The sequence below is a fragment of the Ursus americanus genome, chromosome 1 (assembly GCF_024610735.1).
Source record: "Ursus americanus isolate L20-20 chromosome 1, mUrsAme1.1.p, whole genome shotgun sequence".
In the NCBI taxonomy this organism is placed as follows: domain Eukaryota; kingdom Metazoa; phylum Chordata; class Mammalia; order Carnivora; family Ursidae; genus Ursus; species Ursus americanus.
The window spans coordinates 30,440,940-30,466,551 of NC_142127.1; the positions used below are offsets into that span (position 1 = coordinate 30,440,940).

Consider the following 25,612-nt stretch of genomic DNA (forward strand, 5'->3'; position numbering starts at 1 on the left):
GAGAGGCAGCCTCCAAAGGAAGTTGTCTGAGATTGTGAGCTGATGGAGCCAGAAATCTTCTTGTTTCTTGTTGAAAGAGCAGATAGAATTATTAGCACCCATGTTTGTTCAAGATAATTACAAGTTTCAAGCACAAAGCAGAATTCTGTAGAATATCTACTGAGATGGTTTACTGCTTGCCTTTTTTTTTTTTTTTTAAAGGATGACATTGTGTTCTCCTAATTAGGCCCAAGAAAACAAGTAGGAATCTGTATGTTATCACCATTTCCCTCCAGGCATATTGGGTGGTGTGCAAGCTGTTACTTCAACTGAAGAGTCTATTATTAAGAAACCCAGAGAGTATGGAGATCAGAGAAGAGACGGTCCAGCAATGAGATGCGTGGAGAGCATTGGGCTATCTTCCAAAGCAAGGAAACTTAATGCCTTTTTAGTTACAGTGTTAAACACAGTGCTAGGAACATCCTAATACTGATAATCATAATAATGATGATAACAATGGCAATAAAAAATAATAACTGTGGTATTAGCCATCTCTATCACCATCCTCATGACAACTAGCATTTGCTGGCTCCTACTTCCTGCCAGGCACTAGACTAAACATTTTGTTTGCATTATTCTCGATCTGCATGGCATTCCTATGAAGAAGGTCCTATTCCTGTCCACCTTTTAGGGTTGAGGAAACTGAGGTTTAATTTGATTTGTTTGAGAGAGAGAGTGAGTGCGTGTGCATGCAGGTGTGCAAAAGCGGGGCAGGGGCAGAGGGAAAGACTCTTAGGCAGACTCCCCAGTGAGCACAGAGCCCAATGAGGGGCTCGATCTCTCAACCCTGAGATTAGAACCTGAGCCAAAATCAAGAGTTAGACGCTTTACCGACTGAGCCAGCCAGGTACTCCAAGGAAACTGAGGTTTAAAGAAAGTAGGTAAGTTGCCCAAAGCTGGCAAATCAGCCAAGCCAAAAGTGGCAGATCAGGAGTATGACTGACTGAACAGCACAGAACAGGGGCCACGCATGGCGAGGCTTTGACTCACGTGCAGATATGCTGGGCTGGCCCTCCACTTGACTTTCACGCTTGTCCCTGCGCACATGCCCTTTGCCATCTGACCACCATTGACATTGTGTCTTTCCTGCATCGAGGTAGCCAAAACATTAAAAAATATATAAGTAGTTCAAGAATGTTAAAGAATATTTGGCCTGTGGGAAACAGCAGAAAGAATGAAGACTGAAACTTACCGAGTGTTAAAAACTGCCAACTTCATAGTCATGAACACGTTAGTGTGTTTTGCTACTATTTTTACCGTTGTGTAGTGTGTTCACATAGTTACTACATATTTAAGTTTTGAAATTTAAATCTAACATAAGTATTTTCTTGTGCCTTTGTCTTATAAGCCTGTTTTAATGGCTGCTTGAGCACTCAAGCGTATATGGTTAGAGGGCTCTTAAGTTTATTCCACAAGAAGTCGTATCCTTGAATTGCTCCCATGTGATGAGGGCAGAGTTGTTTTTTGTTTTTTTGTGTTTTTTTTTTTAAAGATTTATTTATTTATTTCAGAGAGAGAGAGTGCATGTGCGTGTGTGCATGTGTTAGGGGAGGGGCAGAGGGAGAGAGACTCTCTGGAGACTACACCTCCCCCAAATGCAGAGCTTGATCTCATAACCCTGAGATTCTGACCTGTGCTGAAATCAAGAGTTGGAGGCCTAACCGAGTGAGCCACCCAGGCGCCCCAAGTGCAGAGTTTCTGCTCACTGTATTGGATGGTCAGCGTCTGTCTACTGCCAGATGGGTTGGAATTCTGGGGTGTTTAAGCCCCCTCGCATTGTAAACACCTTGTATCCTGAGAGGGGTCTCCATGGGGTTGATGGAAGTTCTGCTGGCCTGGAGCCCAGAAGACCCAGATTTGGCTCTGCTTTGAAACCAGTTGTTGAGTCCTTGGGTAAATTATTCCATTTTAGCGTCTTCATCTGGGTGGACCAGTTATATCTAGTTAGCTCTGTAATTCCCTGAAAACGGGAGTTTTCTGAACCCTCTTAGTTTATAACCTAATCAGTTCCAATTGATGCAGCACTTTGGGTTGGGCTCAGCTGGGTTACTCTGACTTGCTTCAAGAAGGGAATTTTGTTTTTCAAGATGACCAGACCTGTAAGCTCTTGGAACATGAAATGTCTTGACTACTTTTATGTAAACGTTACTATCTTCATTCCTTTGCTTTCTTCCCCCCGCCCCAACTTTCTCATGCCTAGACACCCACAATGCTATATGGCACAAAGTATGTGCTCAACAAATATGGGATGACTAAACAAATAACATGGACAGACGAATGCTGCTGGTCTTCACCTAAGAACCTTTAGCACTAGGGATCACCCAGCTTATCAGATTAATAAGATGGTTTTCATGTCATTTTCATTTAGATGGCTTTGCTTTTAACAGACAGGAACTTAAGCTTCCAAAGTTTCTCATAATGTATTTTAGAGTGATTTTCCTACAAAGTTGATTATCCATTCTTCCCACCTGTTACAGATGATAGAATACTGATCTATGGAACTTGGTATTCTTTTCCTTTGTGTTGTGGGTTGAGAGAGAGGTTTTTGCTTAGGTCACAGCAAAATCAAAGCTTGGAATGTAATCATTCTCTTGCTGTGACCAACAGAAAAAAATGAAGATGTTCTGGGCTCCCTGCTTTCTTGGAGCCACGTAGCTGGACCACGGGGATCACATGGTTGGTTCTGGCTGGCCCTCCCTGATTCTCACTTGGTAACGCGGACCTTGAATTGGTTTGCTCCTGCCTTGAAGGCATCTGCCTACTTCATTGTGCAATATTTAGGACACATGGTATAAAGCTACTTCCAAGGAAGCCAAGTCTTGCCACTTTGGGCCTCGGATTGTATCATGGACTAAAAGGAACAAAATCCTATTTCCAAACCACCCCCCTCCGCAAAGACCTAATTTGGCACCTACCTTGGCACAGAAAGCTTGCCTCTGTCTCCCCAGATTTGATTATTAGTCAGCCTTAGGTTTTCCCAAGTTAATAGGCTGACTGTGGTGGCCTTAGTGGCCCTAGGTGGGCGGGATGAGAGCTTGGCAGTACCATGTGGTAGTTGGCAAGCCTGCTGACAGACAGACAAGTGGCCTGGTTTCCTATGTATGTTTGTGTTGGATATGCTGTTGGTAATAAAGCCTCATTTGTCTGGGGCTCTGTATCAGTTATCTATTGCATAATAAGAAACCACCAGAAACTCAGTGGCTCAAAACAACAACCATTTTATTTGCTCATGATTCTGCGGGTCAGCAATTTGGGCGGGGCTCTGCTGGTCTTGCCTGGGGTCCCCCACACCGCCATACTCAGCTGCTGCCTGTGAGGGAGGTGAAAATAGACTTCACCTCCTAATGGAATAGCTGCAAAGAATTCATGGCCATGTAAAATTTATCCTAGGTTCTTAACTTTGATACAAAAGCAATCTGAAATTAGTTTATATTATAATCATTTTGTCTTAAACCATCCTGGAGCAGGGATGGTATTGTCAACCCATCTGAGAGAGTTCTGGAAAGTGGAGGTCTGCTGTGTAACATGCTCAAGAATATAATAATAATAATAATAATAATAATAATAATAATAATAATAATAATGATAGCAATAATAGCAGCAAATGTTAATATTGTTCTTACTAATGCCAAGCACTGTTTTAAGTCCTTTACAGGTCATAACACACTTGGTCATTACACAGTCTTATGAATAAGTAGTGTTTTTATCCGCATTTTATAGGTGAGAAAACCAAGGCACAGAGAGGTTAAGTAACTTCCACCAATGCCGTAAAGCTACTAAGTGGTGGAACTGGGATTCCACCCAGGCTGAGTGGCTCCAGAGTCAGCATTAATCCCAAGTGCTTCTCACGTTAATGGAAGTGAAATCTTCCTGACTCATAGCAGAGTTCTCTCTTGGACCACATAATTTTTCTAGAGGCAGGGGGATTGGCTCTTTGGAGAAGGACACAGCCTTTCTGGGTATACCCAGGTGGCCAAAAATGGATCTGGTTACATTGTAGGAGACCCTAACTGGAGATAATAAAGACACTGGTGATCCCTTGGACCAGAGAGTAAGTCTGAGTGTGTATGTGTGGAGGTGTCTGGTAATGGTCATGGTCATGGTGTCATGGTGTCTGCTCATTTTCTGGGGAGATGTTTGAAGAATGAGAATATTTAATTATGTTCTCCCTAGCCTTTCAGGTAGTCTCTTATTCTTGGCTTCAGGTAATCAGAGAGCCTAAGCTCAAAAGAAAAGAATGGATTTAGCTTCTTGCTTAACGATGACTGCAGGGAAAGGGTGGGCTCACAGCTGCTTTTATATAGTATTTGTGGTACTACATTCAGTCCAGTCTCCAGGCGGTCCCAGGTGGCGTAAGGAAAGTGACAAATTTCACTAATGTTTATAAGGTTACCCTTGTCACCATGGATGATGTGGCCCATGGCCCCTTCCTTAGTCTGACAGCTGTGGAACACGTTTAGGGGCAAGGACACCAGTTAGCACTAGAATGGGGCAGAGACTTCTAGTCTAAGACCTGAGGGCAGTTATTCTAACCATCTAGCATCTTCTCTCCATCAAATCTCATTGCTGCCTCTGGGCTCCGCAAGTAGCTTCCTCCTTCTGAGGTCCTCGTCCTCCTACTCAGACTCAGGTTAGCATCACGGATGATCTGCTTGCTGGGGGTATTTGCCACAACTTCTGCGTATGTGAGAAACTCCATGTTCGCCCTAAGATGGATTCCAGCTAGAATCTAAGCTGGAATATGGGCAGTCGAAACAGGCACAGCCCCACCAGGTAGGGCAGAACATGGGGTAGGGACGAGGGAGAGGCTGCTGCTGGCTGCCCTCCCCTTCCCACACCAGGAACTTCCTGGAAGGCCAGATCTCTCGATTGTCAAGCAAGAAATCCTAGCAATGCTTTCCTCATACCGGTGGAAACTGTTACCTTTATAATCTCTTCCTTCAGCTAGTCTTCAGGAGTTTATAATCCTGTGCTGCGTTGAGTACTTGTTCCTTTTTGGATGCTTGCTTGCTTTTTTTCTGATTTGAACCAGCTGGGACAGTTTATCCCCTAGCGTAGAAATGAAAACCTGACAGGCAGGTCTCTACAGCAGACATTCACGAAACAGTGCCTTACTGTGTGCCTTTGCAGCTGAATCGTTGAGCCTGCCTTTATGACAGAGTGAGTGAACAGAACACAGGCAGGAAGCTTCTTTTGTTTCCAAGGCCTCTGGGGCTGTTTTTTCCTGGCTATAAACTTAATTGCTTCCTGGGATGGATCTGGCCAGCAGACCAGTACCCCTTTAGCTCCCACCCGTTTGGCCAGCCAGGTCTACCAAAGCCTGCACTTTTGTTTTTCAGTAGGCTTGGTTGACGAACAGTAGTTTTCCTTTGGCTCTGGCAAACATTGCCTATGCTGGGGGACTGGCGGTGCCCAGGAGTAGGATGTGAGCGTGGGGGACGGAGGACGTGGTGAGAGGCAGCTGGGCCTTCTGCGCCCGTGGTGTGAGAGGAACCTTGAAAACTGGTTCACCACAGGGGCCTTGAGTGCCTGCAAAAGTCCGCGTGGTTCCTGAAGGGGGGTTGAGTCACCTTATCCCCACAGAGGCCATTTCAGCCCTGGTGTTTACCTGAATCCACTGCAGTTTTGACTCACCCTAGGATTGCTGGGTTTCCTTGTCTTCCGCATTGATTTTATGACCAGTGTTGTAGGAAGACAATACCTGCAAGTTGGTGTGAGCCCCTCCTTTTTTTTTTTCCTCCCTAGCAGTGAAGAGGATTGCTTAATAGTAAACACAGAAAAGGAGTTTAAAAAAAAGAAGAAGAAGAAGAAAGGACTTTGCTCTAGGCTGGCTCTTGGCGAGGAAGTATGAGCTGAAGAAGGCATTTCAAATGGTCAGAATGCATGGTTACCCACTTGCACGTGTGTCCCTAAGCTTCTAACCCATGGCCCCAGGCACATCAACAACTTTCTTACCATCCTCAGTGGCTTTTTCTCGAAAGGTTGTTATTAGCAATCCAACTAAAGCATGGCTTTTCAAATGTAATCTGAAGCAGGCTCTTGAAATTTCATCTTCAAGAAGTCTTTCTAGAATAGACATGAAAACTTCCTCCATGTTTAAACATGGCAAGCCATGCATGATTCTCCTGTTTTCACCAGAATCACTTTCCATATTTATCCTGTGAACATCGAGTCCCGTCTACTTGTGAGCCAGGTTCCCCCCCTTTTCCAAATATGGATAACTGCTAAGAAAAGGGCTAAGAAAGGTGGTTACTCCAATGCAGCAGATCTGCACGAGCCGCCCAGTGTGGCGCCACCAGCTGGAGGATGAATCAAGGCGTGGGGACAATGACCTTACCTGCGGTGGGGGCTCGACAGGCGCCTTGCTTCTCTCCCGCTATTAACCTTCAGGGTATACTCTGATCCGGTGTGTGGTCAAGCCTTTTTGCTTAAGTTTTCTTTGTAGCCTCAGCAATACATTCAATCAGATTATTACCAAAATGACACAGAGTATAAACCTATTTAGCTGTTATCCAAAGGAACTCTAAAATGAGGGAATAATGTAGATAGTGACCGACCATCTATTAAATAACTTTATTTTTTGTTTTTCTTTATTAGCATTTCCTTTGGAATAAATCATATTTTTATTTTTTTATTGAAATATATTTGACATAAACATTGTATAAATTGAAGGTACACAACAGGTTGATGCATTTATATATTGTAATATCACCATTGTAGCGATAGCATCTCTATCGTGTCACATAATTACCATTTCTTTTCAGTGGTTGGATTAAGATTTAGCCTTTTAGCAAGTTTGATTATAATATGATACTGTCTATATTCGCTCTACTGTGCATTGCATTGGCTCCCCAGGACTTACTTCTCTTCTAGTTGCAAGTAACAGTATTTTAACATCTCTCTCCCCAAAGGGTAAATTAGAGTAATGCAACATAGAAAATACTGGGGAGATGCAGATTAATTAGGCAATGAGAATCCCTGATGCACTTATGGATTTACTCCCGAGATTGGTTATACTCCGAAAGGGACAGATTTTCCGTTTTCCGGTCTTTCAAATGAACGGCCATGCTAGAGGCGGTTGGGTGTCAGCGTGTGTATTCACCCTGTTAGAATAAGGCATCGTATTAGTTTTATAGGAAGGATTCCTAAAATAACCAAGGCAGTGACCAAGAGCACAGAGCCAGGTGGTGTTTCTATAGGACTTTTCTCCACAAAGGTTACAAATGTCCTCTCTGCCACCTCTACCCTAGCTCCTTGGTAAGGGAGAGGCCAGATGGATAATTCTGTGGGTAGCTTTCCTTGAGCTGTGAGCTGAAATACAGACTTTAAATAGAGTTTTAAGATCTTAGGGAGGAAAGTGACATTGATTTATTTGTTCTTTTTTGGGCCGGCCTGAGAAACCTGTCCTGTCAGGTAATGAACAACTGCCTTTATCCTAACTAGTGACTTCAAGAGAACGATTACTCATCCCCATCATTACCATTCCCCTGAGTCATGCAGCCTGGCTCGTATTGGTTCCAGATGAATAAGAATCTTCAGGCAGTGGACTCCAGGGCCAAGGTAGCTGTTTAGTAATATTAGTTACATAAACGTACCTTGGACATAGAGTCATGTAGCATTCTGGAAAAATACTTCACAGGTGCAGGTTGGCAGCCGTGTCTCTATTTGAGACCTTGACTGGTTCGATATGGTCAAAAGTGGCCATCCTAATGGTCAGTGTAGAATCATTCTGTGAGTTACCGGATCTCCAGCCTGCCTGGTGTGGATCTAAAGTGTAAAGATAGGGCTCTGAAAACGGTGATTTGGGAGCACCTTTTTTTGCCTGTTCCTTCTTAGTAGTGCTGCAGGTTGATCATGGAGTGTTCGGTGGTGATCTCAGTCAAGCCACCTTAAGGCCTTGTCTTTGTGATGGTGGGGAGAGCACCTCGACACTTAAGAAGACGTGCGCCATCTAGACGGGTACCCCTGCAAGGCAGCTAGAGTCATTTCCATTTTACAGGTACTAACTGTTCCCTACTGTGTCAGTGTTCTCGGCTCTGCTCTTGGGTCCTGTTGATGTGATTTGGATGACGAACATGATACTGAATGTCCCAGAGCTCACATGGATATATGGGTAGTTGTGGAGATGACTACTGACTGACGTGTGTTTACTTCCAGTTCCTTCCGAAGTTCAGTTTATTTCTGAGTTCTTAATATATATATTCATGAGAGATCGAGAGAAACCTAGTTTTGAGTCTTAACTTTCAAGACTTAGTCGAGCCATCACATGCTTACAGGATCGCTTGACATACAGAAGAGAGAAAGAAAATATTCAAGGAAAAAGGCTGAATGCAAGTCTGTGAGGTAGCTGAAAATCCTACCTCTTTTACAAATTCTTAACTAATCCTTCTGGGGTTTAAATAAAATCAACAGTTGCTTTTATAACAGCTACTCTGTCACCTTTCTCTGCCTTTCAGGCACTTGAAATGCATCATTAAACAATATCAGAATTAATCCAAGGCCCCTTAGACTGAGCTGCTTCATCCTGAATTCCTAGGAGCAAGAAAAATAAGGACAGGCCCCTGCCCGACCCCCTCCCCTGTTTTATAAGCATGTATATATGAAGTAATCAGTCGTCACGAGAATAAAGCAAATTGTGACCCTGAAGCCCTGTCATTTGACAACATGTCCCGTAGTGTCTGTGTTCAGTGGGAACCCGAGCAGAGGTGGGGAGCAGCTGCTCGGGGATCCTTGGTCGGGGCCGCCTGGAAAGGCAATAATGCATATGCATGCCCTGTGGCCTTCGGACTTGTACCATTGCCCCTGATTCCTGTGTTGCAATAGGAAGGCTCAGCCAGACCAGTGCTAAGGAAACAAGCCCAACTCTTTTATTACTCTCTACAACATTTATAGCCAAGTCCTAGTTGATGCCCTTCTCCTTGAGGCATTCTGACAGTCATCTTAATGATTTATTTCTTTTTCACAACCAAAAAACAAATAAAATATTTTATCACCTTTTGGGTAGACTTGATGTCTTTCTCTTCATTTCATCACTTTCTGGGTCTATAAAATTCCCCGTACCTTTCAGTTTTTATAACTCAAGGATAGGAATCTTGTTTTTCTCATTTCTTATGTGAAGCCTCCCCCCCACGCCTCGGATTTTTTTGTTTTTCTGGGAGGTTGTATATCCTCAAGCTTCTTGTTGTGTCTGGGGAACCGGGGATGGGGAAAAGGGGGACTCAAGAAAGGCCACACGTTTGCAGTAACACGTGAATTGCAGGGAAAGGTTTTGAATAGGAAAAAATATTTTTTTCGGAGCTACTCTCTGCTGTTGAGAGGTATGAGAACATTGGAGCCATTGGTGGTGAAGTGGTGGTTGTGCTGGTTTAAGAAGGAAATTCTCTACTACTGAAATTTGCTCTGTGGTATCTTTCCCAGATCGACAATAAAAACCAATGAAGTGTGTGAGCGCCCACAGCACTGTGATTACCCCTCTCCATTCTGAATCGCTGGTCTGCACCCCAGCTCCCTGCTTTATAGCTGGCAGGCTCAGCTTTTCTACTCTTTCCCCTTATTTCTGCCTCCTTTTGCATATGGGTCCTGACATTAAGGTGTCAGCAGCAGGACACTCAGACCAGTCACATGAGCCACAAAAGCAACTGGACCACGTGTGGATTCATAGGGGGCAGAGCTCTTCTGTGGGAAGCAGTTTCCAGTCTGAGCTGACACAGCATAGGAGGGTGTTGAGTTTAGAGGTGCAACTGAGTGGTCTGAGCTATCTGTCTCCTGCCCCTCTGGTCCCTTCCCCCCAGCTTCAGCAAGGACCAGAGAATTGAAAGGGACTTCAGCATCCTTACTGTCAAGGATCCTTCAAGGAACTGATGATTAGTTTTACAAACAATAGAAAAGCATTCAAGGAAAGGAATAAGGCTTGCATTGATAAGTGGTCGGTGCCTCGATCCTAGACCCTCGTATTCCTAGGCCCCTGTCTGCCACCCTAACCTGTGGACTCCCAGACCTGTGGCTTGTGCTTGGCTATATTAACTGCTGATTTTTTGCTCTTACCTTAGCTATTAGATTCACAGACTTCCAAACTATGTCTGATGTTTGTCTTTGGAGGGGCATTCAGGCTAATCAGGTGACTGGAGGCCATTGACAGGACTTGTCTGACAGCCACTTACGTCTTAGCATGACAGCCAACCCCTGGATTGTACAGAAGGCAGTACTGGGATGACCCTAAAAGATGTCACATGCCATCCTATAAGACGCATATCTGACAGACTGTAAAATTAAGGTAGCACCTATGCTTTAAGCCGACAACAGCTCTACTACAAAGAGACTTCCCTCTAGGCACACTTCCCCCCCATGCCTGCAGACGTCCAGCCATCTTCACTCTGCAATGTCTCCTCTGCTTTCATCCTCAGTTGAACTGTTTGGGAAGATTTGAAGTGGATCCGTTGAGCTGTGTTTGCATTTTTCTGGAGCATGAAAAATGGTGTTTCCGTTATTACATGTGGAGAGACGAGGAAGCAAACGTACAGCCGGTTTTTAGATCGCAGGTGGAATTGGCAGCGTTGGTAGTTAGAGAAACAGCCCCAAAGCGTGGGAGCTGTGTAAAAGCATTCCATGCCATGTGGAGAGAATAAATCTGCGACCCCGCGACAACACTTTTCTTCACATGCATTTCCGACCACTCCCCATTTGGTGGGAAAGAGATTTTGTTTTTCTATTGTTGGACCTCTGTTTCCATCAAATATGTAGCCAACTGGCTAAGATAGCAGCTTGCAAAGCTGGCTGGGCTCCTGTTTTTGGTGTCCTGGCAGGAAAGAGATGTTTGTTGTAACTGGGTACCTTAGCTGTTCTTCATCTGGCCATTTCCTCCTTTCTCTTACTCCTTTTCACCTCATTTTTGGGGAGTCTGTCATGTTGCCTTTTCTATGGTAAACAGATGTGACTGACCAAGGGCAATGAAACAGCTCGTGCATTGCTTTTTGGCTTAGAGGGCGGACATTTTGGGAGTCGTCCGTCGCCGGAAGCTTTGCCGTGGGATCCACAAGGGGTTGGGATAGATGGCTAATGCTCCGAACAAATCTCTCGCTTGTCAGGCACTTCATTGTGCCTTCCCTGCAATGAGAGACTTCAGCAGGTGGTACACAGAGCCTGTTCAGAGGACTGGTAGTGTGGTTCGGCTAAATCTGCCACCCCAGCCGCGAGAAAGCTCAGACGGTGTCAGCTTCTTCCACTACCCGGCACTCTTTCCTTCCTCCAAGACTTAGTCTTTCTTTCTTTCTTTCTTTCTTTCTTTCTTTCTTTCTTTCTTTCTTTCTTTCTTTCACTCTTTCTTTTTCTTTTTAAGACTTTATTTATTGGACAGAGAGAGACACAGTGAGAGAGGGAACACCAGCAGGGGGAGTGGGAGAGGGGAGAAGCAGGCTTCCCGCTGAGCAGGGAGCCCCATGTGGGGCTCGATCCCAGGACCCTGGGATCATGACCTGAGCTGAAGGCAGACGCTTAATGACTGAGCCACCCAGGCGCCCCCCTCCAAGAGTTTCTTTGCCTCCATCAAAAGTGGAAAAAACTGGAAGGGAACTAGCATTTATCGAGCACTTACTATAGGCCAGGCATTGTGAAACATACTTTATAGTTAATTCTCTTCTCACTGTTTCTTATCGTTGACTTCTCACCCACAGCCCTGAAATTTAAATTATGCTGTCCTGATTGACAGATCAGGACACAGAGGCTTTAAGAAGTTCAGTGACTTGCTCAAGTTAATCCATTTCTACCAGGGGTGATGAGAACCTAAGCTCAGGATCTGAACAAGGGTTCCCTGACTCCAGTTAAATCCAACACACTACACGTCGAGAATGTCTTGTGTTCTACTGGGGGCTAGGGATTTAAATAACTCTGGCTGAGAAGCAATTAGGCTCCCAGCACAGCCTTTTAATGTAGAATGCAGCGTAAAAGCAGTGGCTCGTTGTTCTTTATCGCTGTGTAGAATGTCGGAGCCTTATTGAAATTGTAAAATAGGATAAAGACAGCGTCTTGTCACCGCTGTGATCTAGAGCTCAGTGCAAAATTAACTCTGTTTCCTATCATTTTACCCTCTCCTGCCCTTCTCAAATGAGACTAAACAGTGCTCCCTCTATGTCCTGTTCTTTAGCCCATGACAGGCAACATACGTGAGGAAGCCATTCAGACGCTAACCCCTGTTCACGCAGCAGAGTCTGTTAAAGTTAAAGACTCCGCGTCCCCACTAACTTCAGACACTGGCGGCTAGCTCACCTTGCTTTTGAAATGTTGTTTTCCTTTAAACTTGAGAAATGCCTTTAATGCTTTCCTCCTGATACGAATACATTGTAGACATGATCTTCTAAGCCCAATGACTGTTTTATGAGGTCCCAGAAGCCCGTCGATGGTGTACATTCTTCTTTCTGGACAAAGGGTATATCCCTGTGCTTCCTGTAGCTGGTAGGTCTTGTCAATAAATCCATCAGAGGCCAGGCCAGTCAGCACGAGGCAAGCTTCGCACCTTCCCCAGTGGGATGAAAGGCAGCCCTTTAAAGCTCAGTGGGAAGCAAAATTACTTTTCTTGTCCAACTCTAGAATAAAAGTGTACATCTGTCATTGTTCATTCTTGTCTGGCTATCCAGTGGTCGGGAGATGGTGGTTTCTTCATTAGCGGGTTTGTAAATACCCAAGTTTGGAGGTCAGGAAAGAGAATTCCAGCTGTGCCTGGTGATTTCAGAATCACTGACTAGTGGCAGGTGAGAGAGAGAGAGAGAGAGGTGCATGCGGGGGACCTGCTTCCCTTTCCCAATGGATGCTCAAGTGCCGTCATTCAGGAATAATTGAAAGGGAGATTTGTGCCTCCGGTCACCGGACTGGGGTTCGGAGAGCCTTACTTGGTCCTGGCACAATTATGGGTCTTCAGCGGGGGTGAGAAAGCTCTGCAATTATGCAGATGACTTTCAAAGGCACCAGGAGGTGTGTTACCAAGTCCGCCCGTCTCAGTAACTCTCCGTGAGCTGACCATGCCGATAACTACATGTATTGTCCGATCCGGAGCTCTCGTGGTGAATTGTTCACGAAGCACAAGAGCTGCATCATATATATTAAGGAGATTTTATATTTTTGACAGGGTGACCAGAAAAATACAGGCTCTATAGCGCAGATCAGCACATATGCCACAGACATCATTCTCCCCCAGATATCCAACTGGGATCTGTTTCTGTTTGCTGTGTTGGTGAGTGCTGGAAAGGTCATTTTGATTTGTTATTTATTTTTTTAAAAGTGGGCATTCTGAATATGGAGGAATTAATCAGTTCACAGAGAGCTCTTGTTAATTCATAACTTATAGCCCGTTTTGGAAAGGTCTCTTGCCACTAATGTCATTGCAAGCAAAGTCACAATCCCCTCGGGATCCTCCACCCTGAAATGGTCCTGCGAGGAAAGGCTCATCTGGCACTGTTGGTTTGTATACCATCAGTGTTCACTCCAGTTTTCCTAAATTTACAATCAGTAGTATAATTATTTTAGGGGTTCTTTTAGGTAATGCACAAAACTGGTAAGCGATCGTTCAACCCAAGTTAAAATGGAAACAGCTATGTCTTCAGTAAATATCTTCTACAAAATTCTATCACTTTTTTTAAGTAGGCCCCACACCCAGTGCGGAGCCCAACGTGGGGCTTGAACTCAAGACCCTGAGAGCAAGACCTGAATCGAAATCAAGAGTTGGATGCTTAACTGACTGAGCCACCCTGGTGCCCCCAATTCTATCCCTTTTATTTTTCTCGACAATAAGAAAATGAGAGAGGGTGGTTCCCCTTCCTCCACATCCTCTCCAACATTTGTTTCCTGCCTTACTAATTTTTGTCATTCTAACTGGTGTAAGGTGGTATCTCAATGTGGTTTTGATTTGTATTTCCCTGATGGCTAATGATGTTGAACATTTTTTCATGTGTCTGTTAGCCATTCATGTCTTCTTTGGAGAAGTGTCTGTTCATGTCTTTTGCCCATTTTTTGACTTGATTATTTATTTTTTGGGTTTTGAATTTGAGAAGTTCTTTATAGATCTTGGATACCAGCCCTTTCTCTGTAATGTCATTTGAAAATATCTTCTCCCATTCCCTGGGTTGCTTCTTTGTTTTGTTGACTGTTTCCTTTGCTGTGCAGAAGCTTTTTATCTTGATGGAGTCCCAAAAGTTCATTTTTGCTTTTGTCTCCCTTGCCTTTGGGGATGTGTCTTGAAAGAAGTTTCTGTGGCTGATATCGAAGAGGTTACTGCCTATGTTCTCCTTTAGGATTTTGATGGATTCCTGTCTCACACTGAAGTCTTTCATCCATTTAGAATTTATCTTTGTGTATGGTATAAGAGAATAGTCATTTTCTCTTATACCATACACAAGAGTTTCATTCTTCTGTATATAGCTGTCCAATTCTCCCACCACCATTTCTTGATGAGACTGTCTTTTTTCCGTTGGATATTTTTTCCTGTTTTGTTGAAGGTTAGTTGACCATAGAGTTGAGGGTCCATATCTGGGCTCTCTATTCTATTCCATTGATCTGTGTGTCTGTTTTTGTGCCGGTACCATGCTGTCTTTGTGGTCACAGCTTTGTAGTGTAGCTTGAAATCAGGCAGCATCATGCCCCCAGCTTTGTTTCATTTTGTTTTGTTTTCAAAATTTCCTTGGCAATTCAGGGTCTTTTCTGGTTCTATACACATTTTAGGATTGTTTGCTCCACCTCTTTGAAAAATGCCATTGGTATTTTAATCGGAATAGCGTTGAAAGTGTAAATTGCGGGGCGCCTGGGTAGCGCAGTCGTTAAAAGCGTCTGCCTTCGGCTCAGGGCGTGATCCCGGCGTTATGGGATCGAGCCCCACATCGGGCTCCTCCGCTATGAGCCTGCTTCTTCCTCTCCCACTCCCCCTGCTGTGTTTCCTCTCTCGCTGGCTGTCTCTGTCAAATAAATAAATAAAATCTTTAAAAAAAAAAAAAAGAAAGGGTAGATTGCTCTGTTGGTGGGAGTGCAAGTTGGTACAGCCACTTTGGAAAACAGTATGGAGGTTCCTCAGAAAGTTAAAAATAGAGCTACCCTATGATCCAGCAATCGCAGTACTGGGTATTTACCCCAAAGATACAGAGGTAGTGAAAAGGAGGGACCCCAGTGTTCATAGCAGCAATGTCCACTACAGCCAAACTGTGGAAGGAGCCGAGTTGCCCTTTAGCAGACGAATGGATAAAGAAGATGTGGTCCATATATGCAGTGGAATATTACTCAGCCATCAGAAAGGATGAATACCCACAATTTGCATTGACATGGATGGAACTGGAGGGGATTACGCTTAGTGAAATAAGTCAAGCAGAGAAAGACAATTATCATATGGTTTCACTTTTATGTGGAACATAAAGAATAGCATGGAGAACATCAGGAGAAGAAAGGGAAAAATGAAAGGGGCAGAAATCAGAGGGGGAGACGAACCATGAAAGACTGTGGACTCTGGGAAACTGAGGGTTTCAGATGGGAGTGAGGTGGGGGGGGTGGGTTAGTCTGGTGATGGCTATTAAGGAGGGCATATATTGCATGGAGCACTGGGTGTTGTACGCAAACAATGAATCATGGAACACTGCATCAAAAACTAACGAAGAACCGTATGGTGACTAATATAATTTAAAAAAAGAGAGAGAGAGAGAGAGAAGGCAAGGACATACCAGAATTGTAAAGTCCGTCTCTTTGTACCTGACAAGAAGGTGGATTCTGGTCTGCCTAAGTTTTCTCTGGTAAGATTTAATCAGTGTGTGCTGTCAGAGAAGAGAAATGCTCAAGCTTTGGTGAAGACACTTTGTCTGTCTTGATAAACACTGTTAAGGTGACGTTAGGCGCCGTGTGAGAAAGTGAGGGGAATACTTTTTATGATTAGAATACAAAAAGACAGATTTACTAGGGGCTTTGCTGGGCCTTCTCCCTCTAAACGTCCTGATTCAGCGGGCAGTGCAGGAATGGGTACAATGCTATATGCTGTTGTATAGGCGAAATCAGCGAATTTAACGATTCTCTGCTGCTGGGTTGTAATTCTTTGGTAACAGTGGAAATTCCAAATGGGCAGTAGTTCTTGCTCTTCCTTAGGGCACACACATCCCTTTTCTTAAGGTGGCTTTTTTTTGGGGGGGCGTTGTTTTTTTGTTGTGGGGTTGGGGGGGCTGGCTTTAGATAGTCTTCAAAAAGGGACTAAAGGGAAGGAAAAGGCGAAATAAGCAAATATGGAAACATGAATGAATTGGAGAAAAGTTATTAAACAGACCCTCCCTGGAACTTTCATTCGTTGTTCCCATGGGAACAAGCTCCTGGTGTGCACCTGCACCGCTCCTGCTGCTCTGGCCCAGCCGGGCCGTGTGTGTCCCCACGTGTCCCCATCACCGCCCTCGCTGCCTGTGCTGGCCTGCTTCGGGCATCGGGGATCAGCTCTGCCACAAGCACAGCAAAGGGCGTGGAGGGAAGCCTGCATGTCAAAGGCCACAAAATGAGTTTTGTATGCCGAGTCCTCAGTTGCCCCTATTCTTTCCCCACACCCCCAGCTTTATTGAGGTCAGATCGACAAACGTAATTGTGTGTAAAATTGACAAAATCGTGTTAAGGTGTACGACGTGGATGTGATGATGTGATATTTGCATCCATTGTGAGGTGATGACCACAGTCCGGTCAGTTAAGCCCTCCATTGTGACCTTACATTGTTACCTTTTCTTGGGCAAAACAGGTAAAATGTACTCTTAGCCATTTTTAAGTATGCACTACAGTATGGTCACCTCTGGTCATCACGCTCTACATTACAGTCCAGAACTTATTTCTCTTATCGCTGGAAGTTTGTGCCCTTGCACCAGCATCTCCCCATTTCCTCTACATGTCCCCTCCTTCCCCTGCCCTCTCCCGGCAACCACCATTCTACTCTCTGGTTCTGTTATTTTGACTTTTTTAGGCTGCACGTATCAGTGATAGCATACAGGATTTGTCTCTTTTTCTGGCTTATTTCACTTACGAGAATCCCTCCACTTCCATTCATGTTGTCACAAAGAGCAGGATTTCTTTTTTAATGGGTGAATAATATTCTATGCATATATACCAAGAAAACCACTTTTTTTTTTTAAAGATTTTATTTATTTATGTGACAGAGAGACAGCCAGTGAGAGAGAGAACACAGCAGGGGAGTGGGAGAGGAAGAAGCAGGCTCATAGCGGAGGAGCCCAATGTGGGACTCGATCCCGGTACGCCGGGATCACGCCCTGAGCTGAAGGCAGACGCTTTAACGACTGCGCTACCGAGGCGCCCCACCACATTTTTTTTTTAATTCATTCATCCATTGATGGACACTTTGTTCGTTTCCTTATATCTTGGCTGTGGTGAATAATGCTGCAATAAATGTAGGAGTGCAAATACCTCTTCAAGAAAATGATTTCATTTCTTTTGAATACATTCCCAGAAGTAGAATTACTAGATCCTATGGAAGTTCTATTTTTAATTTTTTGAGGAACCTCCATACTGTTTTCCATGGTGGCTGAGCCAATGTATTCTTCCCACTGACAGTGCACAAGGGTTCCCTTTTCTCCACATCCTCGCGATGCTAGTTGTCTCTTGTCTTTTTCATGAAAGCCGTTCTAGCAGGTGTGGGGTGATATCTCATTATGGTTTTGATTTGTATTTCCCCAATGATCCACTTTCTTGATTGGAGTATTTGAGGTTTTGCTAGAGTTGTAGGAGTTGCTTATATATTTTGGATATTAATCCCTTAGCAGACATTGGTTTGCAAATGTTTTCTCCCATTCCATAGGTTGCCTTTTCATTTTGTTGATTGTTTCCTTTGCTGTCCAAAAATGCCCCTCGGGTGGCCTCCCTTGACCTGTGACTTTGGAAAAGGCACTGCATGGGCCTTTTTCTGCTTCCTCCTCTGGGCTGAAATTAGACTAGATCAGTGGCTTTTCAGATGTTTTAATCTATGGGAACTTTTACCCACATGAAGTATTGTGATCTATCCTAATAAAAGCAATTTTGCAGAGTCTGACCTATTCTCATTTAAGTGTGGGTGAGGAACCCAGAATTCCTCCTACCCCACTTAAGTCCGCTTCATCTGTTGGAACCCCAACAGGCCTGTGGGCCATCTCCAGCCCACTTGCTAACAGAATGCAGAAAGTCGCACTAATAGAAGCCCTAAAAATGCAGGTGATTTTACCTTTGTCAATCCTGAAGACAGTGTATTTTACAAATTTTAAGTCAACCCACCTAAAATGGTTTAATCCATCATAAATTTGAAAGCACCAATCATTCTTCTCTTTTATATGCCCTGTTCCTTATAACCTGAGTATTTTTAGCTTTGCTTTTGTTCAATGATGTGCAAACGAATGTGGGTGATGAATTCTGGAAGGCGTATCCACCTCAACATTTCTGAACTCTGGTGGCCCTTTGCCACCCTCTCCTGGATTCCAGAAACCCAGACTCTTTGCCCCCCACCTCCCACCTCTCTAACCCTCTGCTATACAAATACCATATCACCTTTCTTTTTTTTTTTTTTTTTAAAGATTTTATTTATTTATTTGACAGAGAGAGAGACAGCCAACGAGAGAGGGAACACAAGCAGGGGGAGTGGGAGAGGAAGAAGCAGGCTCATAGCGGAAGAGCCTGATGTGGGGCTCGATCCCATAACACTGGGATCACGCCCTGAGCCGAAGGCAGACGCCCAACCGCTGTGCCACCCAGGCGCCCCTCCATATCACCTTTCTTAACCTCTGTATTTATCATGTCTGTCTCCTTCAAAAAATAGCCCCATTGTTTGAAAGACCAAAACTCGGCTCCTGATACCGACTTTCTGAAAGTTCTGTGATTATTTAATTTCCTCTCAAACCCTATTTCCCACTTTGTTCTAATGTAATTCCATTTCAGCAAGTCATTCTCTCCCCAGTCTCTGCCTCCAAGCCTGTGGTCATGCTCTTTGCCCATCTCTCGCTCTTCCTTTCCCCATAAAAATCCTTCATCCTTTTTGTTGCCTTCCTATATCCTCTATAGCTCAGCCTTCAGGGCCTTCCATGCTCCCTCTTCTCCCTCCCATGGTACTCAGCAAGGTAGGCAGCGTGGTGTGGAAACAAAATCACACAACAGGGCTAGGACTACTATCGTGGAATTTTCCCACTTATTTGCAAAGACGCCCTTGGCTAAGCCTCTTTGGGTCTCAGTTTCCTCATCTGTGGAATGGGGTTCATAAAATACTAGCTCCCTTGCCTGCCTCACCATGCATTTGTAAGGATCAAAAGAAGAATTAAATGTGAATGCACTTTATCTAATGAAAAACTCTTCACCTTTTAGGCTTTGTTCTTGCGTAGTAGTGAGGTGGTGTCATGCCGTCTCGTGTCCTCCTAGAGCGCTTGTTTTAAGTACTGAGCAAGCTCAGCCCTGTACTCACTACAGTCGTTGCACGCGTGCTATCTAGTCTGGCCGGTTCTTTAGGTCAGAGAGTTTCCTTAAATTTAAAATTTAACTCCGATACAGCTTTACAGTGGTTCTCACAGTGCTGATCACGTATCAGGTGGCTCGTGTGGGTTTGTTTCATAGAATTTGATCTCCGATATTTTCCAAGAACTGACCATTTTTGGTGTGCTAGCAGTAGAGGTCACTTAATGATCAGAAGGAGACTTGGATTCTGGCATCCTCCCAAAACAAGACTGACATTCTAAGGATTTAAAATGGCGGTGGAAGGCCTTAGAAATGGGCTAAATACGTTATCCGGGTGAGATACTGTCCTGAAGATTGACTCGAGGCAGAAGTCTGTCCTGGGACCCGTTGTAATGAGTCTGGCCATCAGCCTTTGGTCAGCATAGCCTTTTAAAAACTCTGGATGCTCACGATGAGTGGGGAGAAAGTTCCAGTGAGTGAGGATGCTACCTGGACTGCCAGAACTGCCCTGGGCTCCACCGAAGAGACTGCATCTGTCTGAAACGGCAAAACAGCCCTTGGCAGGCTTCAGATGATGTGTTTTAGCAGCTCGCATGACTCTGCATCCAGCTTCTTCCTGGTCAAATATGTTCCCGGATAATCGGTTCTGGTGTTATGTTCATTGTAGGCATGAGGGCTCTTAGCGTCTCAGTAAGTGGATGGCAAATACTTCCTCATGTAAGTGAAAGTCATTTCATTTTGAATCCTAGGGAAAGATGCCATTTTTTTAGAGGACTAGAATGCCTTCAGGAAGATAAGGCGAGCATGCTGATAAACTCTCAGGGGGCAGGTGGGGGCAGGCGGGCTATGTCTTACTACACTGGAGGTTTAACTTGGACTAAGCTGGTGATCAGTAAAACTTGATTTTTTCCCCCTCCAAGCTTGACTTATCTAGGGTATTGCATGCTTCTGGAAGAACTGAACTCGTTGGCAGGTGAAATTGCTGAGCCGAGACTGGGGACACGGGAACTATAAAGTTTGTTGGAAATCCTCAAAGTACCAGGCTATCCAGTTCCTAGTTTAGGCTGTGGAGACAGAGCCTCAACACGATACCCGCTCTGTGTTACAAACCTAAGTGTTCATCTGCACCCATTCATTAATTCTGGGGATATCTGCGGCAAGTCTCAGCCAGCCCGCTGCATTTTTTTTTTTTTTTTTTTTAAGAAAAAAGTTTTTCCTGAGGCATTTTCTCTGCTTGGCCAAACTAAATGTGTGTAGATCTGTTCTTTTCAGATTTGCTTATTTCTGGGTTTCTCCCTGCATGGTTTCAGTGTAAATAATATGCTTGTCTCTCTCCTACTACAAGCTATAGGAATCACTAGCATTTTAGAAAAATTAAGGTGGGGGGGCACCGGGGTGGCACTCTCCGTTAACCATCCAACTCGTAATTTCGACTCAGGTCGTGATCTCAGGGTTGTGAGATTGAGCCCTGGGTTGGGCTTTACACTCAGCAGGGAGTCTGCTTGAGTTTCTCTCTCTCTCTCTCCCTCTCTCTCCCTCCCCCCTGCCCCTCCCCCCACGTTTACACATACACTCTCAATATTTGAAAAAAAAGTAAAGGTGATAGAGTTAGTAATATTCCATAATCCATCGTTTCCATAGCAACTGGCACATGTTTGCTGTTTGTACATGAACTGCTTTCATCACTATATTCAAAGCACTTTAGGGCATGGACCATGTCTTAAATTTTTATTTCTGGTTCCTCATATGGTACACAGTAGGTGTCAAGAATGCTTATTAAATGAATAAAAAATATATATATTTTTGTGTGTATATATATATGTGTGTGTGTGTATGTATGTATGCATTTTCCATTTTTAAAGTTTGTTTGATTAATACTTTCTCATCTAAGAAACCCCCCCCCCCAATAAATGTGGGTCGATGATGTCAAAACATGACCCTTCCAATCCAGTGTTCAATGTAATTACCCACACAAAAGGAAGCCAGATAAGCGAGGGCTACATCATGTGGCCGTGCTGCTTGCAGAACATCGCCAGATTTTCTTAGATTTGTCTGCAGGACCCAGTGAACCCAGACCCACAGGAATCTTTGGGACAGCTCTCTCAGCTCTCCCTCATGAGTTACCATTGCCAAAAGCTATAGGAAATTAAACAAAAGCCTAAGCAGGGTAGCAATATTTAAACATACAACCACCTTGTAGCCCTTATTTAGCTATGAGACTCCTGAGGTTCTGGAATTTTCCTCGAAGGAGTTCATAAGCAAATCAAGCTTTTTAGAATGTTGATTATTCTTGCCGCTGCTTTTCTCCTGATGGATGCTCCTGATTGGATGTCAGTTTGGTCTTTCTGTATGTCAGCCTCTCTTTCTTTCTTTCTTTCTTTTTTTTTTTAAGATTTTATTTATTTATTTGAGAGAGAGACACAGCCAGCGAGAGAGGGAACACAAACAAGGGGAGTGGGAGAGGAAGAAGCAGGCTCCCAGTGGAGGAGCCTGATGTGGGGCTTGATTCCAGAACGCTGGGATCACGCCCTGAGCCAAAGGCAGACGCTTACCAACTGCGCCACCCAGGCGCCCCTCTCTTTCTCATATAGACTTGAACCCTTGACTGTTTTGAGTTAATGGTGAGAAATCAGATGATGTTTGCTGTGAAGTGTGTACTGAGCACCGGCCGTGGGTCTCCTACAGTCTCACTTCAGTGTAGCATATAAAGTACACATACCCTGTGCGAGTATTTTTTTCTTATGAAATCCATTGTCTCATAAAATGCTCCTTAAAATGAAATGGGACTTTCACACCTCCTTTCTTCATTTCACAATATTCAGCAAACATTTGGACACCTGCTCTGTACCAAGCCCATTGCTAGTGATGAAAGATGACTCCTGCCTTCAGGGAGCTTGAATTTGGTAAGAGAAGGAGATAGGAACCTCCCTTTGCACGCACTTTCGTCTCCCTTTTGAAGAATCTGATGTCCTGGTCTGAATGGTTGCATGGGCTTCTGCAGCATTCAGGGATTAGCCAAGCATTTTTCAGTAGACCAATTAAAAGAAATCATTGAGGAGAATAATTAGGGTCCAAAGCCCCAAACTCAATCTCACATTAACCTGGAAGAATAGCCGCAGTGATTGCCATCTGCTGACACACCACGGACTGACAGGCAGTGAATGTTCTCGGCTGGCCAGGCCTCCCTCGAGCAGGGCCAGGGAAAGCACCCCTGATTAGAGCAATTAGAGGGACTCCCTGAGCCGGTTCTTAATTTGCTTAATCACGCTCACTTGACTGGACTATGCTTTTGGCTTAGGGAGTTTTAGGGGAAGAAAAAAGTGCAATTTTGGGGAAAAGGGAAAGAAGCAATTAGGGAGAAAGAATTCAAATTCTCCTCCCTAGTCAGTTTGGGATTGGCAGGAAAGGAGAATGACATCAATGTCCAGGTGTAAATCTGAAGAAGCTGATTTGGAAAATGGATCCTTTGAGTCTTGTTTGGGCGAGAATCATTGACATCACAAAAGGAAGCAGCTGCTAAGTTCTGGAAACCTTTTTGTGTAAGCCCAGAATCTGAATAATGCACTAAATGGAGTGCAGTGCATATATTAAAATATTTATATACAATTGGCTGTTATTTCTTAGCCTGCTCTGCCATGGTCCCACGACTTGATACAATTGCTTTTAAATGATCATTTTCTAGAAGCTAGAAAGGTATTGTACAGAAGAAGCGAAGAATCCCAGCAAACCAAACAAGGAAAATGCAGAAGAGAGCATTTTAAACCAGAAATCCATCATAGCAAGCTATGTTTAAGAAGTGGTTTTTTTTTTTTTTAATTTTAAATTTATTTGACAGGGAGCCCAGCAGGGGGAGCGGCAGGCAGAGGGAGAGGGAGAAGACGACTCCGTACTGAGTAAGGAGCTGACGTGGGCCTTAATCCCAGGACCCTTCCCAGGACCCTGGGATCATGACCTGACCCAAAGGCAGACGCTTAACTGACTGAGCCACCCAGGCGCCCCTATGTTTAAGAAGTTATGAAGGCACTGTGGTGTAGGGATTAAAATGGAGGAGTTTGGAATTGCAGCCTAATTTATATTCTATCCATGGTTTACTACCTTTGTGGTCTTAGGCAAGTTAGTGATCCTCTTTTACACTTCAAATTCCTCATCTGCAAAGTGGGGATAACAGTACCCACCTCACAGGGACGTTGGAAGGATTAAATGAACTAATGCTATTAGGTCCCTGACACCCAGAAGCCTTCTGTAAATGTTAGCTTAGAAAAGGAAGTTATCCTGCATGAGGACACATGGAGATAAGCAACAGCAAGTCATTGGACAGCCAGAGCTCGGAGAGCGGGAACGTTGTTCTAGGGACGGAAGCTATGGCTGTGAACCAAGCCATGCCGGGCACGTGGTTGGTGCTCCATAAATATTGATTGCATAACTGAGTAAATGTACTTACTCCAGGTAGAGTGTATAAATTGGGTTATTTTATGAAATTAATGTGCCTTTTAAATGAGTAAAGGATAAGGAAGGAAAGAATGGGTGAAACTTTCAAGTGTGACAAATGGCTATGGAGAACACTTCATCTAGATGGTCTCTTTGGGGGAACAGAGTCCCAGTTCTTTTGCTCTCCTGTTTGGATGGTGTTAAGAGGAGACATTGGGGGAGAGAGAGAGAAGCACTACTGATTATAGACAGTTTTCTCCGTTTACTTCCGGAGCATGACGCTTGAGTAACCCCTTGTGATGGGAGAATAGAGGCTCAGAGGGGCTAGTTGCTAGCATCACTGCTCTCTCATTTGTAAACAGACCCCCCTCAGGCCTAGTTGGTGGCTAGTTGGTTCTGCCCTTGTCTGTGGGCAGTGTCTTCCGCTGCTCCCTGGGGTTTCAGGCCCTTGCACAGAAGGTGGGGAAAGGGATTGGCATTCTCCACCCAACCCTAGCCTGAAGTCATTTCTCAGACAAGACGTGATGAACAAATACGGTCTTTGGAGGAAGGTGTACAAATTTGCCAAAGAAAGGAATGCAGTTCTGGGACCTCCTAGCTACAGGATTATGTAAATCATTCAACACTAGTAAAGTTGAAGTTATGAGAGTAATTTCCATTTGTACCACGGCTAATTAGTCTGAGGACGTTGGTGACAGGGGATGTGTTCTCTAACTTCTCAGGAGGTAGCCCTGGAAGGCTGGCTCTAAAGAGCAAGTTTTAAACCTAGCTCTAAGAGGTAACATATGAGTAGCTAATATTTACTGAGTTCATACTATCTTCCAGACATTACTCTAAGTGCTTGAGACATTTTAACTCACTCACTTGAGATCGTTATCGTTTGTTATCTCCTTTTTACAGTGAGGAAACTGAGGCACCAGGAGGTGAAGTGACTTGCCCAATGTTACACTAACTTTTAACACTTGATTACATGTAAGCTAATGGAAATCCTGAGAACTAGCCTAGGCATGGCAAGATATGTAGCTGGTCACTCAGCTAAATATGGGGGAGTTTCTCCCTTGCTGTAAGTGCACAGGGAACCATCGCTTCCTTTCCTACAGCAGTGAGTCCTAGCCCCTTTTTACCATGAATCTTGACACTAGGGGCCAAGAGAAAGGCTTTCCAGGCCGCTGCCCCTTTTCTAGTTGAAAGCCTGAAATCTGGGTTCCCAGAACTTCTAATGGGGTCACGGGGGATGAGCTATTTCTAATATTTTAAAGAGCCTAACAGAAATCGGTCACATAGGGGCAATAAAACAACATACGGGCTAATGAGTGTATAAAAACTTTTTTTGGTTTGCATTTGTCAAAATTATATACCATGTTAATGTAATTTATTTTGTGTGGGTCAGACATTTTCCATGGCAACTGTACATTTTTATTCTTAAAAATGGGTAATGAATTATCTTCTATATACAGTTTAGATAAATCCTTCTAAACATGGAGTCTGGGGTCTGGAGTCAGAGCAAAACAGGAATGGACTTTGGAGATGAAAACGTTAGCCACTATTGGCCTGTGGTGCAAAAGATGGGTTGTTTATACTCAACAATCACAATATACTCAAATAGGTAGAAAACGGTTCTCTTCTGCAGAATGCTTCTCTTCCTTGTCTACACTCTCTGCTGACCACAGTGACTGTGCTGTCTCCATTCCTACCACCAAATGATTCATTTCAAAGCCAAATAAAAACAATG

General features: G+C 44.1%; 1 protein-coding gene across 5 annotated transcripts in view; it reads left to right on the plus strand.

The window, feature by feature from the left end:
• Positions 1-25,612, plus strand: part of LYPD6B (LY6/PLAUR domain containing 6B) — a 208,766-nt gene that overhangs the window by 122,233 nt on the left and 60,921 nt on the right. The window lies entirely within an intron of this gene.